The sequence below is a fragment of the Chiloscyllium punctatum genome, chromosome 48 (genome assembly GCF_047496795.1).
Source record: "Chiloscyllium punctatum isolate Juve2018m chromosome 48, sChiPun1.3, whole genome shotgun sequence".
Lineage (NCBI taxonomy): Eukaryota > Metazoa > Chordata > Chondrichthyes > Orectolobiformes > Hemiscylliidae > Chiloscyllium > Chiloscyllium punctatum.
This window is the reverse complement of record NC_092786.1, coordinates 61485901-61500667: the sequence shown is the minus strand read 5'-3', so window position 1 is coordinate 61500667 and position 14767 is coordinate 61485901. Positions and strand designations below refer to the sequence as shown.

The following is a 14767-nucleotide window of genomic DNA, read 5'->3' as shown; positions in this document are numbered from 1 at the left end:
AGTTGTGCTCCCTCTCAATCCCTTGTGCTCTAAAGGAAACAACCCACTCTACAATCTCACTTCATAACTGAAATTCCAGGCGAGAGTGAGGACTGCAGACGCTGGAGATCTGAGTCAAGATTAGAGTGGTGCTGGAAAAGGAATCCTGATGAAGGGCTCCTGCTGGAAACATCGATTTTCCTGCTCCATGGATGCTGCCTGACCTCCTGTACTTTTCTCTAATCTTGACTCTAATTTCGCCTAGTTGATTTTAACCTTGCTGTGAATCTTCTTGCAAGGATGCCTCCTCTCTCTACAAAGATCTCAGTGCGTGTCTCTCTCTCTCACTGCAACCCCCAGGTCACCTCCTCAAAACAAACTCCAGCCAAGGCAGCATCCTGGTAAACCTCTGCACTTAGTCCTATGTTATCACTTTCTTTCTATAATGTAGATTGTAGAACTGCATTCAATCCTCTGATCTGTGGCCTAATCAACTTTGCATATAGTCTCCGCATAATCTCCCTGCTTTTAAGTTCCATACCACAGCTAATATGTTAGTCCTGTGTATGTTAATCTACGTGTCTTGTAACCTTAAGGACTGGTGTAGTGTACATCAAAGTCCCTCTGATCTTCTGTGCTTCCCAGGGTCCTACTGATCATTTGTTCCCTTATTTGTTTGTCCTGCCCAAGTGCATCACTTCACATTTATCCAGATTGAATTCCATTTGCCACTGATTAGCCCATCTGACTAGCCTATATATATCCTCCTGTTACCTGAGACTATCGTCCTCACTATTTATCATCCCAAAAATTTGGATTATTGTAAACTTATTGATTAAACTGCAAAAAGCAAGGGTGCCAACACACCTGTGTGGAACCTCACTGGCATAAACTTCATGTGAGGCAAAATACCCCTCAACTATCACCCTCTGATTTTGCCACTTAGTCAATTCTGGATCCCATTTCCAAACTTTCCTTGGATTCCCATGGGCTGTTCCCTTAGTATTGGTCTCCCATGTTGGCCCTAATGACAGGCCTTGCTGAAGGTCAAGTTGGCTAGATCAAAATCACTGCCGTCATCTACATTCCTGGTCTTTGAAAAATTCTCTCAAATTAGACATAACCTTCCAACCCCTTGACAAAACCATGCCGGATTGTTTTGATTAACCCCAAATATAGATTGATCTTGCTCCTCAGAATTGCTTCAAATAGTTTTCCCACCACTGAGTTTAGACTGACTGGCCTATAGTTTCTTTGTTTAACCCTTGCTCTCTTGAATAATAGTACCACATTTGGTTTGATTGTTGTCACATATATTGAGATACACTGAAGAATGTTGTTTTATGTGCTCATCAGACAAATCTAACTTTACATCAGTCCATCAGTGTAATAGAACAGAATGCAGAATATAGTGTTACAGCTACAGAAAAAGATCAACTCTAATCAATGAGATGTTCTTCATAAGTGTGATAATAGTGGGGAAGAAGCTGTCCTTAAACCTGTTAGTGTTTTCAAACATTTGCATCTTCTGCCCAATGTAACAGTGTATAACTGCAGTGGGAGACGCTTTTGATGTTATTGGCTACTTTCCTAAGGCAGCAGGAATTATAGACTGAGTCAATGGGAGGAAGGCTGGTTTTGGTGATTGTTGTGAAAGCAGGTGAGTCATTGTAGTTTCGTGCAGTCTTGGGCAGAGTGGTTGCTGTACTAAGATGTGATGCATCTGGATAGATGATAGATGCACCATTGATCTTGAATGAGTACTTTTCTTCAGTATTTACAAATGAGAGGGACCGTAATGTTGAAGAGGAGAGTAGGAAACGGACTGGTAAGCTAGAGGAGATACTTGTTAGGAAGGAAGATGTGTTGGGCATTTTGAAAAACTTGAGGATAGACAAGTATCCCGGGCCTGACGGGATATATCCTAGGATTATGTGGGAAGCAAGAGAGGAAATTGCAGAGCCATTGGCAATGATCTTTTCGTCTTCACTGTCAACGGGGGTGATGCCAGGGGACTGGAGAGTGGCGAATGTTGTGCCCCTGTTCAAAAAAGGGAATAGGGATAACCCCGGGAGTTACAGGACAGTTAGTCTTACTTCGGTGGTAGGCAAAGTAATGGAAAGGGTACTGAGGGATAGTATTTATGAGTATCCGGAAAGACACTGCTTGATTAGGGACAGCCAGCATGGATTTGTGAGGGGTAGGTCTTGCCTTACAAGTCTTATTGAATTCTTTGAGGAGGTGACCAAGCATGTGGATGAGGGTAGAGCAGTGGATGTAGTGTGCATGGATTTAGAAAGGCATTTGATAAGGTTCCCCATGGTAGGCTTATGCGGAAAGTCAGGAGGCATGGGATAGTGGGAAATTTGGCCATTTGGATAGAGAAGTGGCTAACCAGTCGAAGTCAGAGAGTGGTGGTAGATGGTAAATATTCAGCATGGAGCCCAGTTACAAGTGGAGTTCCGCAGGGATCAATTCTGGGTCCTCTGCTGTTTGTAATTTTTATTAATGACTTGGAAGAGGGAGTCGAGGGGTGGGTCAGTAAATTTGCAGATGATACGAAAATTGGTGGAGTTGTGGATAGTGAGGAGGGCTGTTGTCGGCTGCAAAGGGACTTAGATATGATGCAGAGCTGGGCTGAGGAGTGGCAGGTGGAGTTCAACCCTGTCAAGTGTGAGGTTGTCCATTTTGGAAGGACAAATAAGAATGCGGAATACAGGGTTAACGGTAGGGTTCTTAGTAAGGTGGAGGAGCAGAGGGATCTTGGGGTCTATGTTCATAGATCTTTGAAAGTTGCCACTCAGGTGGATAGAGCTTGTAAGAAGGCCTATGGTGTATTAGCGTTCATTAGCAGAGGGATTGAATTCAAGAGTCGTGAGGTGATGTTGCAGCTGTACAGGACCTTGGCAAGGCCACGTTTGGAGTACTCACTTAAAGATGTGGAAGCTTTGGAGAGGGTGCAGAGGAGATTTACCAGGATGTTGCCTGGAATGGAGAATAGGTCATATGAGGATAGGTTGAGAGTGCTAGGCCTTTTCTCATTGGAACGGAGAAGGATGAGGGGTGACTTGATAGAGGTTTATAAGATGATCAGGGGAATAGATAGAGTAGACAGTCAGAGACATTTTCCCCGGGTACAAGAGTGTGTTACAAGGGGACATAAATTTAAGGTGAAGGGTGGAAGGTATAGAGGGGATGTCAGGGGTAGGTTCTTTACCCTGAGAGTGGTGGGGGAATGGAATGTGCTGCCTGTGGGAGTGGCAGAGTCAGAATCATTGGTGACCTTTAAGAGGCAATTGGATAGGTGCTTAAGCTAGGACAAATGTTCGGCACAACATCGTGGGCCGAAGGGCCTGTTCTGTGCTGTATTGTTCGATGTTCTAGAGAGCAGCGTATTAAAAATTGATGAGTCATATAGCCATGTCAAACTTCCGTAGCCTTCTGAGGAATTAAAGGTGTTGGTGTACCTTCTTGACTGTAGCATCGATGTGGATGAAACAGGATAGATTGGTGATATTTGCTCCGATAACGTGAAGCTCTCGACCACCTCCACCTTAGCACCATTGATACAGACACGGACAAGTCCTCCAGTCTGCTTCCTGAAGTTGATAGCCACCTTCTTTTTCTTTTTTGCCGACATTGAGGGAGAGATTGTTATCTTTATCACTGTTGTCACTAAGCTCTCTTACCTGGACTCACTCATCATATTTTGAGATCCGACCCATTAGGGCAAGGTCATCAGCAAATCTGTAAATGGAGTTAGAGCTGAATTCAGCCATGTAATCATGAGTCTATAAGGAGTATAGTGAGGGGCTGAGTATGCCGGAGCAGGGGCACTGTGCAGGATGTGTTGTTGCCTATCCTTAGTGATTGCCGTCTGCAGGTCAGGAAGTTGAGGATCCAGTTGTAGAGGGGGGAGCAGAGTCCTAGGTCTGAGTTTGGAGATGAGTTTTGTTGGAATTATGATGTTAAAGGCAGAGCAAAAATCAATAAATAGTCTGTTATGGACCAGGCCAGGCCCCCTCAAAATATTTTAAGATGGTAGCCTAGACCGTAACCTTTTCTTATTTTAAAGGTATATGTGTACTGGATATCCCAGGTGTGATGCAGCTGGTCAAAACGCTGAGCTTTAAGCAAAATAGAACTTATTTAAATACTGCAGTTGAAACACAAACAAAATAAAATAGAATTTAGAACAACTTAACTGTTGGAAAACTTAACTAAGGAACTGTTCCAATCCTGTAATATCCCATAAACATACCCCTGGGCAAAAAGGTGAATTCAAATGCAGGTTCTTACAGGCAAGAGGGAACAACTTCCACCAAGATTTCAGGGAGAAAAAACCGTCAAGAAACATCTGCTCAAGCTTGGAACCTTTCTCTAGGCCCCAGCATCTTGCGACTGCTACAGCTAAAAACAAGCTAGAAAAAACCTGAACTGGGAGAACTGGCTGCTCCTCTGCCATTGTTAAACTAGGCACTTCGTCACCTCTGCCTTTATGATCTCTCTTGATTTTTAAAAAAAAACCAAGGACAAAATAACCTTGTTAAGATAATAGCTGTCTTATTATCTGACATAGGTCTCATTGTTATCCAAATGTTCCAAGGATGAGTATAGGGCCGGGGAAGTGACCTGATAAAGGAGCAGTGCTCCAAAAGCTTATACTTCTAATTAAACCTGTTGGATTATAACCTGGTGTTCTGTGATTTTTAACTTTGACTTTTCTTTGGCACTGGAATGATAGTGGTCTGTTTTGGCTTTTCTTAAGTGCTCCTGCTATTTCCTTCCTTGCCTCACTCAAAAACCTGAGATATATTTCATCCAGCCCTGGGGAATTATCTATTTTTAAGCCTGCCAGACCACTTAGAACCTCATCTCTGTCTATGCTAATTTCTTTAAATGCATCACTGATCTTCTCCCTGATTTCTATACTCACATTGTCCCCCTCACTAGTGAATGCTGACCTACATTCTCTGGTACCTCCTCTTCTATTACAGTGGTTCTTAATGGGCCCTACTCTTTCCCTCATATCCTTTCATCTTTAATATACTTGTAAAAAAACTTGGGATTAAAAAAAAATTTACCTTTCAGTATTCCTAATCGTTTCAACTTTTCTCTTGCACATTGTCTACTCCTCCAAAAGCTTCTGTTTTGTGCTCTTGGTATCTGCCATAGTCCTCCCTTTCTCTCTCGATCAAATATTGTATATCCATTGATTTTCAGTGTTTACAGGATTTGCTGGTCCAACCTTTTTTTTTTCTTTATAGGAACATATTGGCCCTGTACTATCAATCTCTAATCTCTAATCTCTAATCTCTAATCTCTAATCTCTAATCTCTAATCTCTAATCTCTAATCTCTAATCTCTAATCTCTAATCTCTAATCTCTAATCTCTAATCTCTAATCTCTAATCTCTAATCTCTAATCTCTAATCTCTGTTTTAAACTTCATAATGAGCCCATTACATCCATCAGGTTTGTATCAGCTTTTGAAAGAGCTAGGCAGAAGTGAGGACTACAGATGCTGGAAACCAGAGTCTAGATCAGAGTGGTGCTGGAAAAGCACAGCAGGTCAGGCAGCATCCGAGGAGCAGGAAAATCGACGTTTCGGGCAGAAGCCCTTCATCAGAATAGAGGCAGGAAGCCTCCAGAGTGGAGACATAAATGAGGGGGAATTTATTTAGAAAGGAGCTATCTGACGAGTCCCATTCTTTGGCCCTATCTCTGTAGCCCACTAAATTCATCATTTTCAAATCTTCAAAACAACTTCAGTTATCCAATAATCAATTATCTGAATTTCTGATTATCCGAACAAGATCTCAAGGTCCTGTAGAAACGTTCCATCAAAGGGGTGTTAGTGACACTGGTGCGATGATCACATCTTTTGTTTACAATAATTAAAAATGAATTTGGATTACCTGTACTGAAGAACATGTGAAAATGCTGACAAAAACAAAAACACCAGCACCTCAAGCAACAGCGACTGGATGTTTTTTACATAAGGGTTAGTTACGCAGCCCTTGGCAAAAGTACGTACTTTATTTCCATCACTTTACCAGGCCATTCATGAAAATTTGACAGAGAAAGGGCAGTGCTTCTGTCTTTCTATCGCCACGCGGAGTTCAGCAGAAACTGACTAATACTCTTGTGAATGTAGAAGCTGTTTGAAACCTTGTTTAATGCTGGGATTTTGTGTTTATGTAATGGGGAGGGTTTAGTCCTTCTCCGTTTAACCAGACTTGTGCAATTTGCTCCTCGCAGCCTGGAATGTTGTTCAGATACTTCTGAACAAAACATTTAAAAATCTTCAATTTGCAGAATGCAAAGATTAGTTCATTTAAGTAGCAGACTCATCAAAATTATAGATTTTAGGAAACTGATAGAGCACAGCGTAGATCCACAAATCTCTTCTGGAAATAATTAGTGCTTGAGGAATATTTGGGGGTTTGGCCCCTACCTCCAATGAGTTTTATTCACAGTGATTTTTTTTGTAAAATATCATGAATTTTTAAGCAGTATCTAGTGTTTGTACATATTTTGTAGATTGAATGAAATAAAAACTGTAAACATGGTTTTTTTAATGTATTATGTTCAATATGGCTTCCTTCGTTTACAATCTGATCAGTTATCCAAACAAAATACTCCTTGCCCATTTTGTTCGGATAATCAAGGTTGTTTTGAAAATCCATCTTTGTTTGAAACCTGTTGTTGAATGCACCCTCCCCACACTCTCCTGAGCAGTGCATTCCAAGTCATAGAGATGTACAGCATGGAAACAGACCCTTTGGTCCAACCCGTCCAGGCCAAACAGATGTCCCAACCCAGTGTAGTCCCACCTGCCAGAACTCCTAGCATCTTGCTGACAATCTTGAAAGAGTGACTCCCCCCATTACTGACATACAAACTAGTAGAAATAGAATATCCTTTACAATTTTGAATACCTTAATAAGTTCACCTCTATCTTCTCAGCTCCAAGGAAAACAAGCGCAAATTCTTTAATCTCTCATTCCTGGTCGTTCTAGTAAATCTCCTTTGCACTCTCCAGGGCTTTAAATAAGCCTATCTTTCCTTAAATAAGACGCCCAGAACTGGACACCATGCTCCAAATGTGGTCTGACCAATGATTTCTAGAGTGTAGCATTACTTTATATCTCTATAAACCCAATGATCCTATAAGCTGCCTTAACTGTTTCAACTTATCTGGCTACCTTTAGCAAATTGAACCAAGTGTATAATTTCTCTGTTTCTTCTGCCAAAATGCATTACCTCTCATTTCTCTGCTTTGAAATTCATTTGCCAGGTGTCTGCCCATTTGCCAAACTGTCGATGTCCCTCTAAAGTCGCTCAGCATCATCTTCAGAATTCGCTACTCTCCGTCACTTAGCATCTGCAAATTTAAAGATGTTGCCATCTACACCCATCTCCAAACCATTTATGTAAATCAGAAAAGGCAAGTACCAATCCCAACTTGTCTCCAATTCCTATCGGAAAGATGTTGTGAAACTTGAAAGGGTTCAGAAAAGATTTAAAAGGATGTTGCCAGGGTTGGAGGGTCTGAGCTATAGGGAGAAGGTGAACAGGCTGGGGCTGTTTTTCCCTGGAACGTCAAAGGCTGAGGGGTGACCTTATAGAGGTTTACAAAATTGAGGGGCATGGATAGGATAACCAGGCAAAGTCTTTTCCCTGGGGTCGGGGAGTCCAGAACGAGAGGGCATAGGTTTAGGGTGAGAGGGGAAAGATATAAAAGAGACCTAAGGGGCAACTTTTTCACGCAGAGGGTGGTACGTGTATGGAATGAGCTGCCAGAGGAAGTGGTGGAGGCTGGTACAATTGCAACATTTAAGAGGCATTTGGATGAGTATATGAATAGGAAGGGTTTGGAGGGATATGGGCCGGGTGCTGGCAGGTGGGACTAGATTGGGTTGGGATATCTGGACGGGTTGGACTGAAGGGTCTGTTTTCATGCTGTACATCTCTGACTCTATACCTACCAACTGTTTGCTATCTTTTAGCCAACCTCTAATCCATGCTGCAAAGGACTGACTTCTAATTTGCTAACCAACCTTCCTGGGCTATCCCTTGCCTCTTTCTTAAATAATGGTTTCACATTTGCAATCCTTCAGTCCGCCAGGACTAATCCTATATCCAGAGGCCTGGAAAATTTCTTTCAACGGCTTTACGATTTGGTCCCTTACCTCTTTCAGCAATCTAGGATTCATCTCCGTTCGGGCCTGGTGAACTTCTTTACCTGGAGTGCTGCCAGCTTCTTTTAGCAGTTCTTTATTTATCAGGTATCTGCTCAGTTGTTCAACACCCACATTTGCTACTGGGCAATGTCACATAGAACATCGAACATTACAGCTCAGTACAGGCCTTTTGGCCCTCAATGTTGCGCCAACCTGTGAAAACCTATCTAACCTGCACTATTCCATTATTTTCCATATGTTTATTGAAGGACCATTTAAATCTTCTAATCTGGTAAGGACAGAAACAAAGTATTCATTTAGTACCTTTGCCACACTCTTTACTTCAGTGAACAGTTTACCCTGCTTGTTCCTTATGGGCCCCAATGTATCATTAGCTGATCTTTTACATTGATATATCGGAAGAACGTTTTACTATTTGTTTTAGTATAACCTGCCATCCTTTCTTTTTGCTTCCTCTTAGCCTTCCTTATTCCAGTCTTAGCCCCCATCCTGCATTTGAGATACTCTTCCTGACTTCTGTTGCGATTATTATTTTGGTATGCATCATATGCCTCCTTTATCTTCCTCATCAATATCCTTAGTTATCCTGCTACTCAAGGTTTGAATACCCCATATTTATTTTTCATCAATTTGCACTTAGCATGCACCCTATTCATCTCTCTTTTGAAAGTCTCCCTTTTTTTATACTACTATTTTATCGTCCAAAATGCTTCCAATCAATCTGACCCCTTAAAGCCTGTCCTTTTTCAGTCTGGAATCCTTAATCTTTGATTTTTTTTTAAAGAAAATTATTTTCCAACCTAATATCAAACCTTACAATAATATGATCGCCATTTCTCAAATACTCCCCCACAATGACGTTCTCCACTGGGCCTGCCTCATTTTTTTAGGACTAGATCCATTACAGCTTCTTCCCTAATAGGACTGAAAATGTATGTTCCAGGAAGTTGTCCACACATTGCAGGAATTTGTCTCCTTCTCTACCCCATGCTCCATGTTTTCCCCCAGTCTACCCTCCGGTTATTGAATCATCAACTATCACAACCTTCCTTGTCCTACAAGTTTTCATAATATACCTACAACTACTTTCTTCTACTTTGCTGTATTTGCAGGTCTGAATTCCATTTCCTTCTTGAATGCATCCCACTGTTGAGACAAACTCACCTGAAATATGACATCAGTAGGAAGGTAGGTGGGGATTGAAGGCAGAAATTCAGGGAGCTACAGTGAAACCTTAGAGCTAGAACAAACAGAGTTGTTATCTCTGGCTTGTTCAAGATTAGAGTGGTGCTGGAAAAGCACAGCAGTCAGGCAGCATCCGAGGAGCAGGAAAATCGACATTTTGGGCAGGAGCCCTTCATCAAGAATGAGACTGGAAGCCTCGGTGGTGGAGAGATAAATGAGGGGGTGGGGCTGGGGCTGGGGAGAAGGTAGTTGAGTGTAATAGGTGGCTGGAGGAAGGGGTTGGAAAGGAGGGTGGAGCGGATAGGTGGGAAGGAAGATTGACAGGTGAGACAGGTCATGAGGATGGTGCTGAGCTGGAAGTTTGGAACTGGGGTAAGGTTGGGGGGGGCGGGGGGGGAGGTGGGTGGAAATGAGGAAACTGGTGAAGTCCACATTTGATATCCTGGGGTTGAAGGGTTCCGAGGCAGAAGATGAGGCATTCTTCCTTCAGGCATCGGGTGGTGGTGGAGGTCGTCCAGGGCCTGCATATCCTCGGAAGAGTGGGAGGGGGAGTTGAAATGTTTGGCCATGTGGCAGTGGGGTTGATTGGAGCGGGTGTCTCGGAGATGTGCGTCGGATGCTGCCTGACCTGCTGTGCTTTTCCAGCACCACTCTAATCTCCAGTATCTGCAGTCCTCACTTTCGCCATCTCTGGTTTGTTCCCCATGCCACGTGCTAGTGAAGCGAGGAACAGGGGAGAGTGTGGAGCTGAACACATGGCTGCAGGGATGGTGCAGGAGGGAGGAATTCTTGGAGAATTGGAGTTCTTTCTGTGGAAGGTGGGACCTCTACAGAGAGATGGGGTATCAATATCCTGGGATGGGGGGGATAATTGCTTAGCTCTTCGGAGAGGTTTTATCTAATGCAGCAGATGGATGGTAGCCTGAATTGTAGTACCTGTGTACAGGAGATTGAGGGTAGTGAGGTCAGGGATAGGTTTACAAGGTCACGAGAGAGCACCAGCAATCAGGATGTTTGTTTGAAATGTGTGTACTTCAACGCCAGGAGAATCTGGAATAAGTTGGGTGAACTTGCAGCATGGGTTGGTACATGGGACTTCAATGTTATGGCCATTTCAGAGACCTGGGTAGAGTAGGGACAAGAATGGTTGTTACAGGTTCCGAGACTTAGATGTCTCAGCAAGAACAGAGAAGATGATAAGAGGTGGGGTGTGGCATTGTAATAATACCCTTGATTAACAGTGGCTGAGAGAACGTTTGAGGACTCATCCACTGAGGTAAAAGTGAGGACTGCATATGCTGGAGATCAGAGCTGAAAATGTGTTGCTGGAAAAGCGCAGCAGGTCAGGCAGCATCCAAGGAGCAGGGGAATCGACATTTCGGGCATGAGCCCTTCTTCAGGAATGAGGAAAGTGTGCCAAGCAGGCTAAGATAAAAGGTAGGGAGGAGGGACTTGGGGGAGGGGCTTTGGAAATGCAATAGGTGGAAGGACGTTAAGGTGAGGGTGATAGGCTGGAGAGGGGGTGGGGGCAGAGAGGTTGGGAAGAAGATTGCAGGTTAGGAAGGTGGTGCTGAGTTCGAGGGTTGGGACTGAGACAAGGTTGGGGGGGGGGGGGGATGAGGAAACTGGAGAAATCTGAGTTCATCCCTTGTGGTTGGAGGGTTCCTAGTCGGAAGATGAGGCACTCTTCCTCCAGCCGTCGTGTTGCTATGGTCTGACGATGGAGGAGTCCAAGGACCTGCATGTTCTTGGTGAAGTGGGAGGGGGGGTTGAAGTGTTGAGCCACGGGGTGGTTGGGTTGGTTGGTCTGGGTGTCCCAGAGGTGTTCTCTGAAACGTTCCGCAAGTAGGCGGCCTGTCTCCCCAATATAGAGGAGGCCGCAGCGGATGCAGTAATCGGGTCATTTACTGCACCCGCTGTGGCCTCCTCTATATTGGGGAGACAGGCCGCCTACTTGCGGAACGTTTCAGAGAACACCTCTGGGACACCCAGACCAACCAACCCAACCACCCCGTGGCTCAACACTTCAACCCCCCCTCCCACTTCACCAAGAACATGCAGGTCCTTGGACTCCTCCATCGTCAGACCATAGCAACACGACGGCTGGAGGAAGAGTGCCTCATCTTCCGACTAGGAACCCTCCAACCACAAGGGATGAACTCAGATTTCTCCAGTTTCCTCATCCCCCCCCCCCCCCCCCCCCCCCCAACCCTCGAACTCAGCACCACCTTCCTAACCTGCAATCTTCTTCCCAACCTCTCTGCCCCCACCCCCTCTCCAGCCTATCACCCTCACCTTAACGTCCTTCCACCTATTGCATTTCCAACGCCCCTCCTCCCTACCTCTTTATCTTAGCCTGCTTGGCACACTTTCCTCATCCCTGAAGAAGGGCTCATGCCCGAAACGTTGATTCTCCTGCTCCTTGGATGCAGCCTGACCTGCTGCGCTTTTCCAGCAACACATTTTCAGCTCCTCCACTGAGGTAGTTTGGGCTGAGGTTAGAAACAGGAAAGGAGAAGTCGCTCTGTTGGGATTTTTCTATTGGCCTCTGAATTGTTCGAGGGATGTAGAGGAAAGGATAGCAAAGATGGGTCTTGAGAGTAACAGGGTAGTTGTTATGGGGTTCTTTAACTTCCCAGTATTGACTAGGAATACTATAGTTCAGGTAGTTCTGATTGGTCAGTTTTTGTTCAATGTGTGCAGGAGGGTTTTCTGACACAGTATGTAGACAGGCCAACAAGGGGAGATGCCATTATTGGATTTGGTACTGGAGAATGAACCTGTCTGGATGTTAAATTTGGAGGTAGGTGAGTACTTTGGTGATAGTGACCATAATTCAGTTATGTTTACAATAGCAATGGACAGGTATAGGTATATACCACATGGAAAGAGGTATAACTGGGGGAAAGGCAATTATGGGACGATTAGGCCAGATTTAGGATGCATAGGATGTGGAAGGAAACTGCAGGGGATGGACACTCTCTTGAAATGTGGAGCTTATTCAAGGAACAGCCTCTGCGGCTCCTTAGTAAGTATATACCTATCAGGCAGGGAGGGAGTTGTCGGGAAAGGAAGCCATGGTTTACTGAAGAAGTTGAAGCTCTTGTCAAGAGGAAGAAGAACGCTACGTGAGGATGAGGTACAATGGTTCAGTTCGGGGGTTTCAGAGTTATAAGTTAGCCAGAAATAATCTAAAGAGAGGGCTAAGAAGAGCCAGGAGGAGATGTGAGAAGTTGTTGAAGCATAGGATCAAGGAAAACCCTCAGGCCTTCTATGGCTATATCAGGAACAAAAGAATGACTAGAGTATGATTAGGAGGTTAAAAACAATGACTGCAGATGCTGGAAACCAGATTCTGGATTAGTAGTGCTGGAAGAGCACAGCAGTTCAGGCAGCATCCAAGGAGCTTCAAAATCGACGTTTCGGACAAAAGCCCTTCATCAGGAATAAAGGCTGTGAGCCTGAAGCGTGGAGAGTGAAGCTAGAGGAGGGTGGGCGTGGGGATGAAGGGCTTTTGCCCGAAATGTCGATTTCGAAGCTCCTTGGATGCTGCCTGAACTGCTGTGCTCTTCCAGCACCACTAATCCAGAATTAGAGTAAGATTATGGCCAATCAAAGATAGTAGTGAAAGGTTGTGTGTGGAATCTGAGGACATAGGGTTTAATGAATACTTTTTTGCCCTTTTCCAATGTGAATACTGACAATGTTAGTGAGAATATGGAGATACAGGCTACTAGATTAGATGGGCTTGCAGTTGACAAAGAGGAGGTTTTAGCAATTTTGGAAGATCTCAAAATAGATAAGACCCTTGGGCAAGATAGGATTTATCCTCCGATTCTCTGGGAAGCCAAGGGGGACATTGCAGAGCCTTTGGCTTTGATCTTTACGTCAGCATTGTCGACAGGAGTAGTGCCAGAAGGATAGCAAATGTTGTTCCCTTGTTTAAGAATGGAAGTCAGGACAACCCTGGTAATTATAGGCCAGTTAGCCTTTCTCCGGTTGTGGGTAAGGTGTTGGAAAAGGTTATAAGAGATGGGATTTATAATCATCTGGAAAGGATTAATTTGATTAAGGATGGTCAACACGGTTTTGTGAAGGGTAGTTTGCGCCTCACTAACCTTTATTGAGTTCTTTTGAGAAGGTGACCAAACAGGTGGATGAAGGTAAAGTGGTTGATGTGTGGTTTATATGGACTTCAGTAACGTGTTTGATAAGGTTCCACACAGTAGACTATTGCACAAAATAGAGGTTCGGGGTTGAAGGTGATTGAGCGATTTTTGGATCAGAAACTGGCTAGCTGAAAGAAGACACGGGGTGGTGGTTAATGGGAAATGTTCATCCTGGAGCTCAGTTACCAGTGGTGTGCCCCAAGGATCTCTCTTGGGGCCACTGCTGTTTGTCATTTTTATAAATGATCTGGATGTGGGTGTAGAAGGATGAGTTTGTAAATTTTCTGATAGCACAAAGTTAGGCAGAGTTGTGGATAGTGGGTTAAAGAGGGACATAGATAAGATGTAGAGCTGGGCTGAGAAGTGGCAGATGCAGTTTAATGCAGAAGAGTGTGAAGTAGTTTGCTTTGGAAGAAGTAATGGGAATATGGAGTACTGGTCTAATGGCAAAATTCTTGGCAGTGTAAAATAAGCGATCTGTGTCCAGGTGCATAAATCCCTGAAAGTTGCCATCCAGGTTGGTAGGGTTATTAAGAAGGCATATGGTGTTTGGCGTTTATTGGTAGGGGGATTGAGTTTCGGAGCCATGAGGTCATGCTTCAGCTTTACAAGACACTGGTAAGGCCGCGCCTGGAGTATTGCGTGTAGTTTTGGTCACCGGATTATAGAAAGGATGTGGAAGCTTTGGAAAGGGTTCAGAGGAGATTTACTAGGATGTTGCCTGGTATGGAAGGAAGGACATACAAGGAAAGGCTGAGGGAACTGAGACTGTTTTCATTGGAGAGAAGAAGGTTGAGAGTTGTCTTAATCGAGACATAAGATAATCGGAGGTTACATAGGGTGGACAGTTGTAGCCTTTTTTCCTCTGGTGAAGGCTAACATGAGGGAACATAGCTTTAAATTGAGGGGTGATAGAGTTAGGACAGATATCAGGAATGGCCTACCTGGAACAGTAGTAGACCCGCTGACATTAAGGGCATTTAAATGGGCAGTGGACATCCATATGGACAATAATTGAACAGTGTAGGTTAGATGGGCATCAGATTATTTTCACAGGCCGGCGCAACATCGAGAGCTGAAGGGCCTGTACTGTGCTGTAATGTTCCATGAAATTATCTGCTGTCTGTCCACTCTTGTCAAATCATATTTGTTCTTAGTAAAATCAGACTTTCTCCAGTTGAGAGCTTTGATTTTCAGGCCTAACCTTGTCCTTTTCCATAACAATCCT

At 44.1% G+C, this 14767-nt stretch overlaps 1 protein-coding gene across 8 annotated transcripts in view; it reads left to right on the top strand.

Annotated features, from left to right (window-relative positions):
• gabpb1 (GA binding protein transcription factor subunit beta 1) overlaps positions 1-14767 on the top strand; it is an 86674-nt gene that overhangs the window by 1119 nt on the left and 70788 nt on the right. For 6 of the 8 annotated variants that reach the window (XM_072565431.1, XM_072565429.1, XM_072565427.1 and 3 more), the window contains exon 2: positions 7279-7428. The exons of 1 other annotated variant lie outside the window; for it this stretch is intronic. The gene's annotated coding sequence lies outside the window, so the exon portion shown is untranslated. Of the gene's footprint in view, positions 1-7278; positions 7429-9297; positions 9374-14767 lie in introns of all 8 variants that reach the window. One more of the 8 variants, XM_072565426.1, reaches the window with a different exon arrangement.